Source organism: Nomascus leucogenys, unplaced genomic scaffold (genome assembly GCF_006542625.1).
Source record: "Nomascus leucogenys isolate Asia unplaced genomic scaffold, Asia_NLE_v1 000874F_76848_qpd_obj, whole genome shotgun sequence".
NCBI classification, from domain to species: domain Eukaryota; kingdom Metazoa; phylum Chordata; class Mammalia; order Primates; family Hylobatidae; genus Nomascus; species Nomascus leucogenys.
The window spans coordinates 1,823-12,738 of NW_022095881.1; the positions used below are offsets into that span (position 1 = coordinate 1,823).

The 10,916-nt window shown below is 38.5% G+C and overlaps 1 pseudogene; it reads left to right on the forward strand.

The window, feature by feature from the left end:
- Window positions 1–1,144: 1,144 nt before the first annotated feature.
- LOC100581295 lies at window positions 1,145–9,858 on the forward strand (annotated as a pseudogene).
- The last annotated feature ends 1,058 nt before the right edge of the window (window positions 9,859–10,916 follow it).

Genomic DNA, 10,916 nt, shown 5'->3' on the forward strand with positions numbered 1-10,916 from the left:
AGGCTGGAGTGCAGTGGTGGAAATAAGACTCCCTATTGCCTCTACTTCCCACTTCAAGCAATCCTTCAGCCTCATCTCCCAAAGTAGCTGGGACTACAGGCATGGGCCATCATGTTCGGCTGTTATACATACATATATATTTATAGAGATAGGCCGATCTGGACATTTTGCCATGTCGCCAGTCTAGAACTCCTGAGCTCAAAACACCCAGCCTGACTTGGCCTCCCAAAATACTGGGATTACAGGCTTGAGCCACCTTGCCTGGCCTAGGTTTTTTTTTTTTCAAAACATACATTTAAAACTCTGACTTACTGTCTAGTGCCTATTATGACTGCATAATACTTACTTGTTTTCTGACTGCCTGAAAGAGTAATGATAATGCTTCCAAAGAGCTTAGAAAATATTTCTATCCGTTGTGTACTCTCCTACGGTTTATCAATCTTTTTGTAATTTTAATTACCTGTCTTTTAAGGTTGTTGTAATATTAACCAGTATATTCCCACATTAACACACAGTCCTGGAACAGTAAACAAGCCAGAAAGTTTTTGTTGATTGAATTAACATAGCAGCCTAGAAAAACAATGATTGTTTGTTTTACCTTGGAGAGTAAAGGCTAGCTTTTTCTGATTTGGGTCTAAGTATGAGTTCTGCTCTAACATTTTCAAGCAATGTCCTTCTGGAAAAGTCATGATGGACGGTTGTTACGGTTAAATAAAAAAGTGAGAGTAGAAGAGCTTAGTTAGCTTGCCTTCTCTAAACCAGTCACTGGCAATTAAGAGTGTTACTGATTTTCAGACCATTCAAGACTCAACCCTTGAGTTTACAGGTTGATGAAACCATTGAAGCCCAAGCAATTTGGTGGACACTAACCCCTCAAATAATCCGACATTCTTCTATGCAAGAAAATAGAGTTTGGAAAGCTGGCCATGTGTTGATTGGAGAACAGTCACGTTTTCCTACAGAGGTTGATATCTCTTAGTGCCTTGGTTTTCTATTTTTCCTATCTCTGTCATTGCAAATTAAAGCCTGTTCTTCTCTAGAAAAAAAGGATATTATTCAATCACAACCTGATTCAAACTTTGCTTGGATCTTTGTCTCTCCAGGGTAGAAGATTAAATTCTTGTGGTTTTCTTTCCTTAAGAAAATGGACTCAGACTCCTCACATGCCTTCCAGAAGGAACTCACCTGTGTTATCTGCCTGAACTACCTGGTAGACCCTGTCACCGTCTGCTGTGGGCACAGCTTCTGTAGGCCCTGTCTCTGCCTTTCCTGGGAAGAAGCCTGAAGTCCTACCAACTGCCCTGCATGCAGGGAAGCATCACAGAACAAGGACTTCAAAACCAATATTCTTCTGAAGAATTTAGTGACCATTTTGAGAAAAGCCAGTCCCTGGCAATTCCTGAGCTCTGAGAAACAAATATGTGGGACCATAGGAAAACAAAGAAGATGTTCTGTGACATGCACAAGGGTCTGCTCTGTTTGCTGTGCTCCAACTCTCAGGAGCACGGGGCTCACAAACACTATCCCACTGAATAGGCAGCTGGGGAACACCAGGTAGGAGATAGCTCTGCGATCACCTGAAAGCTGGAGGGAGGCAGAGATAAAGAGACTAAAAGGACAATGAGAATCATCATGGTGATTGCTCCATTCTCTACCGAGTGCCAGGTGCTGTTCTAGGTATCAATGATGAAATTTTGAATAAAATATGCAACTCTACCTTCCTTCATGGAGCTTGGACCGAAACAGAGCGTGAATAAGTAAATGTCATTATTATTGACTCTACAGTTCAATGCTAAAGGCATTGAAAAGCTACCAAAACTACAAGTGCAAAGAAATGTATTTTGGAAATATATTTACCATTACTGGACAAACCAGTATAGAAATAACACACTACAAAATCTAGGGGCTAGCATAGTGGGTTCTGAAGCAGGATGTTTCCCTGAACATTAGCCGGGTTACAGGAAATCTTCACTCTTCAGTTCCCTAAACTATTCTACATTCTGAAACCTCAAACTGAAAAATATCAATTGAGGATGGGCAGTGAAAAATTTGTGTTTTTTCCCCCTCTCTAATGTATTTATATATTATATCCCTTGCTTGCGTATACCACTCAGAGTGTGGAATCTATGGTGTTTGATTTTCTGTTGTTCAACCTCGTAATTCTTTTGCAGGAGAAGCTCTTAAAGCAAATGAGGATTTTATGGAAAAAGATTCAAGAAAATCAGAGCAATCTACATGAGGAGAGAAGAACAGCCTTCCTCTGGAGGGTAAGTATGAGACCGTGAGTCCTCACGACCAGCTTGAGACAGGCATGCTGACAACATTTATATTAGCAACTTGAGTTGAAATTTTCATATGCCAGATTTTGTTATGTGTTTATTCATAGGCTGGAAAACAACCAGAATGTTCAATATAACAATTGTTCAGGTTTTCTGTAAATGATTTTCAGATAAATAAAAATAGATATAAATTCTGAAGGACAAGTATATGCTTAAAATTAATAAGTATTTCAGGCAGAGATTTCTGTATAAATGAATTATGTAATATTGATTAAATAGTATATAATTGAGGAATAAAGGCATTTAATGGTGAATATGATGTTGTCCAGGGGCAAAAAAGCAGGTGGGAACAGTAATTTAAGAAATGTTCCTGTGCTGGTGAAATCTGATAGCAAAGGACCCAGATGATGCCAGCTCAAGTAGGAGAAAATGTAACACGATGTAAAGCTGAGGAGAAGGGACAACAAATGACCGGGGGAGTGAGAGAATAAATATGTCAATATTGAGAGGAGAAACACAATGGAATGGAGATTCATGTTCTTAGAATGGCAGGGCAATTCAGAGCCTGTGGCTTTTGAGGGAAGAAGAGGGGAGACAGAAAAGAGGTAGTCAGTTTGAGAGATGCGGTTTAAACATTTTACTAAGATCCTTTTCGTGTGATGGCTTCTGATCTTGATTATAATATACTAACAACATTTCCAGGTAGAGTGATTGTTTAGGCTGTGAAGTACAAAGGTTTGAGACTACAAACTAATTGAGTAACAAAGATTATATATATTATTGATGATAGTTTAACAATCAATCATAAATTTTAGTTGTTTCTAATGGTATTTCAGATTTAATAGAACATATATTTAAACATTTAAATCTAAAGGGCTTTTTTGCAGGTGTTCAGGAATTGATGAATTACATAAATTTTGAAGGAAGGTCTTGCTTAACTCATCATCATGTTTGTAAAGGATGGAAAGTAAAAGAAGGAATGAGGAGGATGAATTTGTGGGTTCTCTGAGGTGGAAGTAGACCTGAGTATTTAGCCTATAAAATCCATGTCCCTACAGAGTGATGTGGTTTTACAGGCACAGATGATCAGGAATGAGTATAGGAAGCTGCGTCCAGCTCCCCATAAAGAAGAAAAACAACATTTAGAGAGACTGAACAAGGAATACCAAGAGATTTTTCAGCAACTCCAGAGAAGTTGGATCAACATGAATCAAGAGTAAACACTTGAAAGAAATATATCAGGAACTAATGGAAATGTGTCATAAATCAGATGTGGAGCTGCTCCAGGTAAGAACTGAGGGTGTCCCTTGAGACACTTTGTGTTAGCTGACCTTTACATCTTTGCCTTCCATTGGGTACCAAAGACATTCTTTCTTCATCTCCTGCATTGATGGTGAGAGTCATTCCCACCGGCTATAGAGATAAACTATAACTCCTAACCTAATCACGGAAAGAAAGTTTTATGGAATTGTGCAACTAGACATAGGACATTTTCTAACACAAGCTTCCTCCTCCAGCGCATTTCATTCAAACCCTGGAAGAAAAAATTTCATGTGCAAATTCTATTTTTGTCTCCATTGGATAATAAAAAGAAATTAGGGAAAAAGTAACATTTCCTTCTTCCTCCTCTTGGGAAGTCCTGGGTTTGAAATGCTCTTGATTTAAGCCGCATTACCCCTTGAGGACTAGCCCTGAAAAAGACCACATTGTAGACAGCTGCAACAATGCGCAGTCACTACTCACACCTTTCTCTCTCACTCAAAATTAGGGTCCTGAATTTATCAGAAATAGATTATGTCACTAGGTCTTACAGGTATAAGTGTTAGAGATGAGAATACATTTTAAAACTGTTGCAGTGGTAGTATGTGGTAATTCTAAAGTTTTCAAAACCTAAAGAGCAGATCGGCAGAATAGCAACTTGTTTGTTTTTTGTTTGTTTGTTTGTTTTGAGATGGAGTCTTCTTCTGTCATCCAGGCTGAAGTCCAGTGGCCCAATCTCAGCTCACTGCAACTTTTGCCTCCCTGGCTCAAGCAACTCTCCTACCTCAGCCTCCCTAGTATCTGGGAATAAAGGTATGCACCAGCACACACAGCTAATTTTTTTTTTGTATTTTTAGTAGAGATGGGTTTTGCCATGTTGTCTGGGCTAGTCTGGAACTCCTGACCTCAGGTGATCCACCCACCTTGGCCTCCCAAAATGCTGGGATTACAGGTGTGAGCCAACTCACCCAACAGGAATAACAACTTTCTAAAGAAGTCATTTTTTTTTTTCTCTCTCTCTCTCTCTACAGGATTTGGAAGACATGGTGGCAAGGTATGTTATTGGCCATCAGTGCAAGCTGGAGCACAAGGCATGCTATGAAAACATCAAGCTGTTTCCAACAAAGTGAAAACATACTTTACTAACACCACAATGTGTCAGTGTGATTGTGTGGGTATGTGTGTACTCATGTGTTTGTGTTGTATGTTGAATGTTACCTATGCCTTTTATCAGACATTAACCTTTTCTTACCTTTCCAAGTGACTCAGGGGGTTATGTTTTGAAGAGTTCAATGCAGAAGTTGCTAGAATACGATTGTCTCTTTTTGGGATTCAGAATCATAATTAGAGATCAACTATTTGGTGGCAGATAGGGAGAGAGACATTTATCTTTCAGTGGCAGTAGGTTAGAAACGGAGTGAAGAGTTAGAAAGATTCCCTAAGAGCCACAAACCCATCCTAGGATTGTGGAGGTACATTACAATATCAGAAGTGGGTTTGAATGAAGCATTTTCTGTTGGAATCTATTTCTTAAACACAAACATCAGAAACTTAACCAACTCAACCTACTTCCTTGCAGGAGTGCGTCTGTGCTGCTGCACACGCCCCAGCCTGTGAATCCAGAGCTCACTACAGGGCCCATCACTGGACTGGTGGATAGGTTCAACCGCTTTCTAGGTCAGTGTCACCCTCTTGGTGGGATCCACATGCAGTGCCTTCAATTCTGGTTTTCCATGGGCAGCTTTCCCAGTGTAATGATCTTTCATCTAGAAGAAAATAGTCTGTGAATAGGTATTTATATTTATAGTTTCACTATCATCAAACAGACAAAACTAAATAAAAGATGGTGGAATCAGCCATATAACAAATTTCTTAGAAAAGTAAAACATGCAGAAGGGCTCTTTAGGATGTAGAACCATTCATGTATGGTTCAACCGTGATACAATTTCCTGTATACAATTATTATATGAAGTATACAGAACTGAATTAATTCAGGACATTTCAATTTCAAATTCAGTGCAGTTAATGACTGATTTGAGTGACAGTGTTTTTTAAAATACATTTCAGGTGAAGTTTCATAGCATTTATAATTTTAATCATGTGCATTTTAATCAACTAAAGCATACATGAGTAACCTATATAACAATGCAAAAACTGAGAATCTGTGAACGGTAGGAATGTGATTTGTTGGTTGATGAGGCCTTAGATAGAACTCCAGGATAGATCATGATAAATCCAGCAGATAAATGATGTCTGTGTCTGAATCTGGCATGAAAGTCAGATAATTCTTGCAAAGAAGCTGCACTTTTCAGAAGGCAGATTGAGATTTTCTCTTTAAGTATGAATTGACTAGTTTAAGTGGCAGATTATAATATTTCTGGCAGAGTGATAACTTTTTTATTTGGGTCTAAGGATGGCTCGCCACCTCATCTCCTGTCCCAAACCTCCTGCTCTGCCTTGACAGAGAAGAGACAATGAAGGTTAATTTTATTACTATGGACTTGGCTGCAGTGCAAGAGCTTCCAGTTTTCCAGTTGTTATGAAAGGTCGCTAACTAGACATAGACATGACCTTCCTCCCTTTTATAGGTTTTGAGTTTATAGAAATTGTGATCATTGAAGTTTAGCCATTTACTTGTGCAGATATCCTAACACACTTTGATTCCAACATTTTTCCAGAGAGAAGTTTCTTTCTAATCTTGACCTGTGTTTTCTAGTGAGAATCTCTTTCTTATCTGAACATAAGAATTTATAAACTGCTTTTCACTGGAACATTCTCTTTTTTCCACAGTGGAAATTTCCTTCACTTGGGAAGTAACCAATTATAATATCAGGCTGTTTGAGGATGTGAGAAGTTTGATATTTAGACCTGAATCTTTGCATTCTGACAGATCTGACTATTTTGCTGCATGGGGAGCCTGGGTCTTCTCCTCTGGCAAACGCTACTGGAAGCTGGATGTGGACAATTCTTGGGACTGGGCTCTGGGAGTCTGTAAAGACTCCTGGATAAGGAAGAATAGCACAATGGTTAAATCTAAGGACATATTTCTTCTTTTATGTGCCTGCTGTCCTGACCCATATTTCCAGGGATAACCTGGCATACATAGACACTATGTAAAGCCCACATCCATTAGAAGTTTATAACACTATGTTTTCATGTGACTGTTTTCTTATTTCTGCAGTGCATATTTCCTGGGATATTAAAATAACCACTTGGTACATTCCCCTTGTTTGAAGTTCTGAGACGGCTACTCTTTGGTTCTGATGATCTCAACATTGCCCCAACTCCAACAAAATCTAAGTGTTTTCTTGATGGCGAGTCCTGCCATTCACTCTTGGAAGATATTACTGAGAGGTGGATGTTGGGCAGTGTTGGAACTGGGCTGTTGGATTCTGCAATGATCCTTGGACAATGAGAAATGACATGCTGGTTAACTCCAAGAAAATTTTTCTACTTTTTTGTGTCAAGAAGGCTACTGGTGTCATCTCAAGACCACTTCCCCACTATTATCTCAGCACACAGAAAGGCCTCTAGGCCAGATGGGGGTGTTTCTAGATGATGAATGTGGCATAGAAAGCTTTGTTAATGTGGCCAACAGTTTTCTCGTCTGTAGCCTCTCTGGTTCTTTCCCTTACCCTCTTACAACTTTGCTTTGCTTTGCTTTGCTTTGCTTCGCTTCGCTTCACTTTGCTTTGCTTTGCACTCAAAGAATCAGAGATAGGTCAGTAACATGACTAAAGGTATCAGAAACACCAACTGCCGAGAATGCTAACCTACTGACTACTTGACATTCTTTATCTTTTTCTATGAAACTTTGTACCATTTTTAAAAGTGTGGAGGTACACATTTGTTTTGATTTTCATTAAACTACTCTCTCTTAGAATACTGCTCATGTCTTTTCTTTTATGCTGTATCTTTTCTTTCCCTTGATTTCCAAGCCAGCCCAGGTAAGTGAATACCCGAGTGTGTTTATCCAAACTGATGGGTTAATGCAAGAGCACAGGTTTCTTCCCCCTGAACTGGAATTTTCTTTTCTCTGTTCCACATCTGCTAAGTCCCATTTCATCAAGTGTAAGTTCCAACGTTTCTTCAGGGAATTCTTTCTTTAGCTCCTGGACTAGATTAGGCTATGTGTTTTAAAGATTCAGAAAACCTTATACTTTTCTTTGTAAAACTCACGATGTAATAGTAGGCATCTTTTCTGCTTCTCAAATTACAAGAAAAGGATTGTGTTTGCACTACACACAGGTATATTCCAAGAAAGTACACAATGCTTAACATATAACTGATATTCATTATCTGTTTGAATAAAAGAATAAATGCACAAAATAATTGATAAAAACATATGATACAACTGTTTAAAAGGCTACCAAATTTCCACCTGTATTCCTTTTGATTTTGGCTACTGAATGCAACCAAAATCAACAGGGATACTGAGAAATATTATTTAATAAAGTTATAAATTGGACTGCTTATCAAATTGATAGGCTCAGTCAATTTTCTTTAGCTCAGGAACAAACTATCAATGGACACGGATCTTAAGAGAGTGACAATGATATGGATAAAAAGACTGAAAACCTGTAAGATTTTAGTAATTTCACCGATGGCATCCTACAGACAGTTACTTGGGAACATGTCATTACCAGAATAGAAAGTAGGACTCACTTTTTGCTTCAGAAAATACAGACTACTCAGAAGCCTCATTGCATTTTAATAAAACTCCAAATTTATTTAGGTCTTTGAAGTTTTTAAAATACATGTGCAGTAAAATATCCTTATTATCAGAAATACCTATATTTTGATCGTGTTAATTTTGTATGAAGACTTTCCTTAAGTGTCAACTGGAAATTGGTTCCAGGACTCCCCACAGATACCAAAATCCTTAGATGCTAATAATCCTCAGATGTCCTTACATAAGATGGGGAAGTATTTGCATGTAGCCTAAGCACATCTTCCAATGTACTTTAATTATCTCTAGATTACTTAAAATACTTAATGCAATGTAAATGCTATGTAAGTAGTTGTTACACTGTATTATTTAGGGAATAATGATAAGCAAAAAAAGTCTGCACATGTTCAGTGAAAAGGTAATCATTCCATTTTTTTCCTGAAATTTTTTAATCCATGATGAGTTGAATCCATGGGTGCAGAACCCATTCATATGGAGGTCCAACTGTATATCAAATATAATATTTAATTGTGTATTTTCTAGTATTTAATCTAATTACTGGCAATATGGCACACAACAAACATATCAAAAGTTTCTGATATGTGTTTTTTGAATTTATTTGAAGCAATCTAGGAATGCCTCCTTTAATGAGGATTGTTGAGAACAAAGTCTAAAAAAGGCCGACTCCATTTATAAAGAGTAACTCTGATCCAAAAGTTTAATGACCGATGGGTTGCATAATGGGTTATTTCAATGATAGGAGTAATGCAACCATACAATTCTGTAGTCATTTATATTTTAATAGCATTATACTGTTTTAACCATCCCCATCTTGTATATCATCTCATTGTATATTAGAATACTACTATTAGAGCAATAAAGAAGAATGGATAAATACGGTCAGCTTTTTGCTTTTATTTTGTTTTGTTTTTGAGACAGGCTCTCACTCTGTCACCCAGGTTGGAGTGTACTGGTGAGATCACCGCTCACTGCAGCCTCGACCTCCCCAGATCAAGCAATCCTCCAACCTCAGCCTCCCAAATAGCTGGAATACAGGCTGAACTGTCATGCCTGAGTAATTTTGTTCTTGCTGTTGTTGGAGAGAGAGGGTTTCACCCTGTTGCCCAGGCTTCTCTCAAGCTCCTAGCTCTAGTCATCCTCCCACCTCAGCCTCTAACAGTGCTGGGACTATAGGCATAAGCCACTATGCCAGGCCTAAATACAGCCAATTCAACTGAAGTTTAAATTATCTGTGTTTCACTCTCTTTCATTATAAGAATAATCTGTGTCTTAAAATGTGTTATTGAACATGAATTACTTTATGATTTCCCCTTCATAAGAATAGCTCTTAATGTTTAAGAATAATTCACAAAAATATGAAAATTCCTTCATAAATAAATGACTTGAATTAATAGAAGGAATACTAGATACAGGCAGTGGATAATCAAATTTTAAGTGAATAATCTTATTCTGTCCTACAATTGTAAGAGAAAGTGACCCTCTCACCTCAGCCTCTCAAAGTACTGGGAATTATAGGCGTGAGCCACCATGCCTGGCATAAATATGGCCAATAATTTAAACTCCAGTTTAATTGGCTGTTCTTATAAGTTTATGAGAGAAATATGTTTCTCTTATAGTTGTGAGGACTAGATGAGATAATGCACATACAACCTCCACTGATAGGGTAGAATCTCCACCCCGGAACAGCAGGTCTAGGGTTGCTATGCCCAAGTTTCCCACTGGCTGTATCTTCCGTCCCTCAAGGGATAAGACAAAACACTGGTAGACACCATCCCCCTACCTACTCCAGCACAGACTTGTAGAGCGTGTGTGAGTGCTAGAGAAGCCACTGTCAACTCCTTTGCAGTGATGCAGAGATTCATCTAGGAGGACTGACAGGCCGTAAAAACTGAGATATTTGCTCAATGCCTCACATTAATGATTGATTTTGAATCGGTCATGAAAAGGTACATTCCCAAGGGCATTGTCAAAAACAATGGAGACCTTGCTTAGGAACATTAAAGAGGAGCTTGGAATCTTTAGCATGCTTTGTAGCAACAAATAAACTTCTGACAGCCAGCCAGAAGTTTACCAGAGAAAACCCGGCAAAGTGAAAGCCAAGAAAAAGTGTCTTTGGATCACTAATTTCTGGAGATCTGGAAGGCTGTGTATCTGTGCTCGCCTGCACCCACTCAAGAGCAATCAAGGTGGAACGCGGCAAATTTGTAAGCACTCCCCAAGCTAACCACTGATTCATCAATAAAGAGCCTTTAGCCCTACTGGCTGAAGGGCTAAAGCACAAATTCTGAGTGAACACTGGGTGAACAATAAATTATTCTGTTCCAGGGAGTGATTCCTGGAAGCTAGACTTAAAAATAAAATCACAATCGTCTCCGGTGATCTGGAAGACTGACCACGCACTGTCGTAGCAGTAACCAGAGAGAGGATCTCTGAGCTCTTAGTCCACTGAATGTGGGACATAATTGTCAACTTCCTGATCTGTGAAAACAGTCTCCAAGCCACACACACATTGAATGGTAAAGGATAAAAATCTAACTAACTAGGAAGGCTTAGCCACAACTTTCGAAATACGGATTTAGGTAGAAATAGAGGTAAATAGATACGAATATTGCTGAGTTTCATGTTTAGCTGAATTCATGGTAAATATTTATCATTGTGAATATGTTCATCTCAGAAGCCAAAAGCAT